We start from the raw sequence: 6273 nt of genomic DNA, 5'->3' as shown, positions 1-6273 counted from the left end.
ATGAAAATACATATATATTTTAATAAAAATAAAGAGTATAAAGAAAAATTTTGCGACATATATCTGTATTTTTTAATTGAGAATGCGATTTCCACTTGCATGAATTCATTCTGATGTTACAATGTTGATAATTATAGGTTTGATGATAATATTCGAAATTCGGGGAAGTCCAATTATTTTAAAAATATAGTTTTGATTACAGATAATTGGATAATTTGATTTACGAGACATTACGCACATGCTATATATTATGATAAATATATACGAGATGTATAAAAGTAGACACGCTTTAATACATGTAATAAGGCTGCCATGTTATGCATTAAAAATGTATTCGACATACGTACAAGTAGACATAATTTATATTACTGCGGAATGTCAATCTATTCCTCGGTTACAAAATCCTATATTAATTTTTATTATAAAATTCTATGTATAGCTCTATAGCTCTGTATAGCTCTTGTATTAGTTTGTTTGCTAATTCAAAGAGATTTCGCCTACTGTATTTCTACGTTACAGACCTTCAGTTACAATGAAGAGCGCGGTCTTAATCTCTCTTTCGCGTTGCAATTTTAACATCAACGCGGTAAAAATTGGTAACTGTGAAACGAAATTACGCGCCAATAAATAACGTCGGTTCACCGACAATGGCGAGTCGAATCGTCGAGAAACTTACGGGAGGGAAACAGAAAGAGAGAGATAAAGAGAGAGAGAGGGAGGGAGGAAGGGAGGGAGAGAGAGACCACGGCAATTTAAATAAATTAACGGAGCTCCAGCGTATCCAGCACTTTCACCGAGTTGAAGAAAAAGAAAGAGTACTCGAACAAATTCCGCGAACGCGCCGGGTAATTGCGATTAATGGCTATTTTTATTAATGGTTGTAATTTTTACCTTCCACTTGCGACTTCGGGCGGCCGAAGATTGTCTCGAATTAACGCCGAATGATTTGAAGTTTAATTTCGATTTAAATTTAGAGCATGACAAAATGGGCTTTTAATGAATTTAAACTTGCATTTATCGCGAAATGTAAAATTAATTGGCTCGAAATAAAATGTGAGGTCAATTATGTACTACGGTTTATCTCTAAAAAGATTGAACCTGAAATTACGTAATAAAATAACAGCGACTTGAAAGATATAAAATACCGAGTACTTTGTCACCGCTCATTTTATCGATTGGATTATTAAATCGACACAACTCTGTGATACTTCGATCCGCGATACGATCCTGCGATAGTTCGTTACATGCGGCACGGAAGATCGTGTAAGCAGGGAAAATAAGGAGATACGATCGTCTTGGGATTTTCCGAGTGTATTGGAAGGGAGACTGGAAGCGTCGCCGTGATGTTCTTTGCGAGACGATCGATGTCGATAGATGCATATAAGCGGCAGCGACGATCATCTCGTATTTTTTAGGCGCGTGTAATCGCGTTTGTGCATAAGTACGAAGGATAAACTGTAATTGCAATTATCGATAGCGTTATGTAACAGATGAGTCTTTCAGACGGCATCTTTACTCGTAAGTTTGCAAATATTTATCTCTCTCTCTCCCCCCATCTCTCCGTTAAAACAAAAATTGCACTACAATAGCGCTATCAATTTTGCATTATTCGACATTAATCTTTCACATTGCATGACTCTTTTCCTCTATCTCTTGTCTCATTTCTATTTCTGTGCAATAAAGACGGGAGAATCGCACGTCGGAAACATAGATATATGCTCGGTTGCAAAACGGTTTGCATATTTTTGATCGAATAAAGGCGCGACGCTTCAAGTTGTTCAAGTTGTTAAGAGCCACTGCTAATATGCACGCTAATGTATATGCGCAATAATCGGCTATGACAATATCGGACTGCAACATCATTCGATGAAAAACATATATAGACCTTTGCGACAGAGTATACATCTCCGATGAAGCATTGTTTCTTCCACTTAAGGCTTCTGATTAGTCATCGCGGCTGTATTAGATTAATGATGTCAGAAGGAAAACCATATCCAAAATTCCTGCAAACCACAGTTAAACAAAAAATATATCATTAAAATGATACTTGCAATCTGCTCTACATACTTGTGAAATGCTTTAGATACTCCCCTTTTGCCGAAATAACTTATTACATAACCGCAAAATATGTCGAATATCACTATACTAACTACGCATTCAATATACGCATTCAATATCACAATAAGCACAATATCCGGAACAGTTCCATACTTCCACAATTGTATCACATGTGATATGCATGCTCGGTAATAACGCTATAGTTTGCAAGAAAAAAATTGGTCGTCTATTTATATCATTAAGTCTATTCATTTTCGATGAACTTTGCATTAGTGCAATAAGTTACAATAAGTGCAATAAGTATACTTTTTTTCATTCTAACTTATTGCAATAATCTGCACTGTGTAATGAATAGTTCATTATTTTATCCTTTATAATCATGTTGCCACCGTCAGCGCGGAGTTCTTAGCTGACTGATCAGCCTTACAAAGAGTTTTCTTCTTATACATATCTTCTGTACCGGAAGTGACGAAATCCATAAGGTCCGAACGGCAGATTCCGCGACCGGTCCGCGTCCGATTTTTCCGCGATCGTCACTCCGAGCACCAACAATTCTCGCGGAGCTGTTCTGCGACGTAAACAAAGTAAGCCTCAGACCTTTCTCCGCTCGATCTAGCACGTCGATAGTCGAGAGAAATAAATGTCCGTTGTTTAGCAGAGGAAGGGGGCAGGCAATGGACGTCATAAACGGCATACGGGGGAACTTTAAAAATCGCGTTAGTCACTTCCGTTGCGTTCCCGTATCACCGTGATCCGCAACGGAACTTATCGTCGTAATTTCACGCGTCGCTTTCCAGGCTGATTGCTCGCTCTCGCGCGTGTAAACGAGCGCGCGCGCTCGTACCTTCCTAATAATAATCCGCCGATCGACGATAGTTTCGCAATGCTTGTTCGCGCGGCATGGCGCACATACATGCAGTACTCTCGACTCTCTTTTCACACTGAATCATAGAAAGTGTAGCAACCGCCACGTGTGACTCACGCCGCCATCGCGCCGATCGCATCCGCGACCATGGTGGAATTGCGCGCCGACGATAGGCTCCATCGCCGCGATTCCCACGGTAAATCTCTTTCTCTGTGCATATATGTCTGTGTGTATGTGTGTATGTGTCGCAATCGCCATCTCGACAACACGAGCGCATTGGTAACATCATGGGGTAAATTCTGAAGGGAAAAAAGAAATGAGTAAGGACGCGAACATTTTGTAGTTTAGTATGGTGTTGCAACTCTCTCGTGGCCGTTACGTCTATTGCAAATCAAATGTTCTTTTGCGTCAGAAGTGTCCTTCACGGACGATATCTGTAACGGAATAAAGTTCCGTTATTTTTATATCTCGTAGCATGCTTTGACGGTGATTATCGTTTTCATTGCGTATAACTTGATGTTGTAATTAACCCTCTTAAACGTGATAATGCTTAGAGGTACTTTCATACAGAAATAACCGGTAGCCAATTCGAGATTTTAGTTCTACATCAATTCTGTGGTTCTCCTTGACTCGAAGAATCAATGGAGAATCTCGAGATATAACATTACACAGGCTATTGTCCTACATTCGATGCTATAAACGGTTACTCACCGCAGTTTTCTCCGTGTTGTGGTTTCAAGAAGGCTTAAAGACTTGTTTTAAAATTACTTAATGTTTAGTTGTTCAGATATTTCACCTGCATTTGATTGTTTCTTAATTTCAAAGAGTAATGTGTTAATCACATAAGTTACTCGATGCCAAATAGAATAAAATGTGCGAGGAACAAATATTAAAATTAAATAATTAACACGAGTAGATAAAGGATTAATGGGCAGATAAAGGAACAAACTTTCTTTCTTCATAATGTGTTCATTATAATTTTCTATTGTCCTTGACAATTTCGATAAGATTTGAAGATTCAAAAGAAATAATAAGGAAGAAGTTGTGTAAGAGTAATAGAAATAGCAGTTGTGTCACATACAATGTGCTTCAATAACATACATCAATACAGATGTAAATTTGAATTCGGTACGCTAAGGGAAAAATTATCTTAAAATTAACAAATATTTCTTTGGTGGATGTCATTGACATATTTATTTAAATCTAAATTCTCTTTATTTAAACTAAATATTATTTACTTAAATCAGATAAGCAATATTTGATTTAAATAAAGAGAATTTAATTAAATATATTAATGGCACCCATAAAAAAAATATTTGTTGATTTTAAGATAATTTTTTCCTCATTGTACAGTGACAATAACTCTTTCACACACAGACGTGGAACAGACGTGGAAAAACGGCGTTCGTAAACTTAGGATGGCACTCGCCGTGTGTTTTGATAGTTGTTGATGTTTTGATAGGATATGATCTCTCGGTTACCGACATTACTTACACGTCATTAATCGGTGAACGACGACGGTTGACGCTAGCCTGGATATGAGTTCGCCCTTTGTGTTTACTGTTTTGGTATTGTCTCGCGTACCTTTTCATGTTCGCGTTATTACGTTTCGAGCAGCGTCGGGCGACACACGTACTGCGACGCGGAGTACCTGTGCGTTATTTACGATTCCGTCGGCTCTGAATATTTAATCAGATTCTCGTCGATATATCGCGTTAATTAACACACGTTTCTCTGATCGAACAGTGCCTACGCGAGTGCCAGTGCCAATGTCAGTGCCACGACGGAGCAGCCGGGAGCCAAGACATTGCGTTGGGAAGCCAGGACACAGGACGCTGGGATGCGAGCAGCGATACATCATACATTCCCAAGTATGTCAAATAATTTATTATGCAGGATGTTCCTGATTTTGACACGTTAATTACCGCGTCGTTGATTTTCGTTGATAATGTGAAAGTTCATGATCCAAGTACCAAAGATGCGGCAAATGAGTGTAATTAGAGACGCATGTATCTTTTACCTCGTTTCACTAAATCTCTGTTGGTCGTACCAATGTTTCACACATAATTAATGACTCAAGATGCACTGAAAGAAAAAATATCTAAGAAATAAAAAATACTATTTCGCGATGGATATTAATAACATATTTGCTTATATTAATATAAATATATTTCAAACACAAAGATATACATTTTTTTTAATCTTAGCTTCTTATGAAAGCAATTATTTACTGTATTTAAGTAAATAATATTTAAATTTAAGCAAATATGTTATTACCCATCGAATAAATATTTTTTCTTTTTTAGATATTTTTTCTTTCAGTATAATATCATAGTACTGGTCATCAATGACTATCACAATATTTAATGTGTCAAAGGATATTTGATGAATTTATCAAGAAAAGAGAAATCCTCTCTTCCCCGAGTCGAAATTCCGACCGGCATTTAGATTTAGTTTATTATTTGATAAATATCAGCTTCATGAGTTTTTGCGATTAAAGCGGAACTATTTCGTTTACTTGTTCTTTACTTGTTCGGTGAAATCTGCAGTGATAATATAGAGCAGTTTCGATTCAGGTATACCTTTTTATGTACAACAGTTACGCAATTCTTTACACGATGACGTCTGTTAGACGTTTGTTGCGCTATCATTAGCGTCACATCGATATTGACTGTCTTTGAACGGAAGTAAAAATGTGCAAACCCGTCGATAATTCTACGTAAATCAGTATATTTTTTTGCACCAACACAAACATCTCGGTTACTACATCGACAAGAAAAGTATTCTCCGATAACATGTCGATTAAACGAAGTTTCGTGCGTGGAAAGCAACAAACGTGAACGAATTAATCGGACTAGAAATCGTCGTATTCAAGATTATTTCGCAATTGCGAAATAATTACTCGAAAACCCGTCGGTATCGTCATCCTTGGTCCTGAGGCTAGATTAAACGGAGAACACACGTAGGAGAGCGCGTAGGGCCGAGGAGCGGGAGGAAGGTGTCGAAGAGAGACGGCAGTAAGGGGGAGTAATGCAGGAGCAAAAGGCAGAAAACACCGGTAGGCAGTTTTGTAGCTGTTTTTATCAGCTTCTGGGCATCGGGGGTCCAGAGGCCCGACCATGCCAGGACGCATCTTGGGGGGTTTGTGTGGGAACGTACGTCTCTTTAGCGTACCATCACCTCCCCTCTCTCTCTCCTTTTCCCTCTCTCTCTTTCTCTGTCTCTCCTCTCTCTCTCTTTCTCTCTTCGTGTCGTTCTCTCATCCGTCCTCCTCTTCCTCCTCGTATTCTTCTTCTTCTTCTCCTTCTTCTCCTCCTCCTCCTCCTCCTCCTCCTCCTCCTCCTCCTCCT

At 38.5% G+C, this 6273-nt stretch overlaps 1 protein-coding gene across 5 annotated transcripts in view; it reads left to right on the top strand.

Annotated features, from left to right (window-relative positions):
- Positions 1-2801: 2801 nt before the first annotated feature.
- The window catches only part of LOC116842150 (DNA-binding protein D-ETS-4), an 80931-nt gene continuing 77459 nt past the window's right edge, over positions 2802-6273 (top strand). For 4 of the 5 annotated variants that reach the window (XM_032810923.1, XM_032810921.1, XM_032810925.1 and 1 more), the window contains exons 1-2: positions 2802-3119; positions 4670-4794. The gene's annotated coding sequence lies outside the window, so the exon portion shown is untranslated. Of the gene's footprint in view, positions 3120-4456; positions 4577-4669; positions 4795-6273 lie in introns of those variants that run through there. The other variant, XM_032810922.1, reaches the window with a different exon arrangement.

Source organism: Odontomachus brunneus, unplaced genomic scaffold (genome assembly GCF_010583005.1).
Source record: "Odontomachus brunneus isolate Ranch 3 - 2012 unplaced genomic scaffold, Obru_v1 Obru_scaffold_021, whole genome shotgun sequence".
NCBI lineage: Eukaryota > Metazoa > Arthropoda > Insecta > Hymenoptera > Formicidae > Odontomachus > Odontomachus brunneus.
Note: the sequence above shows the minus strand (reverse complement) of the source record. Positions and strands in the feature narration are given on the sequence as shown.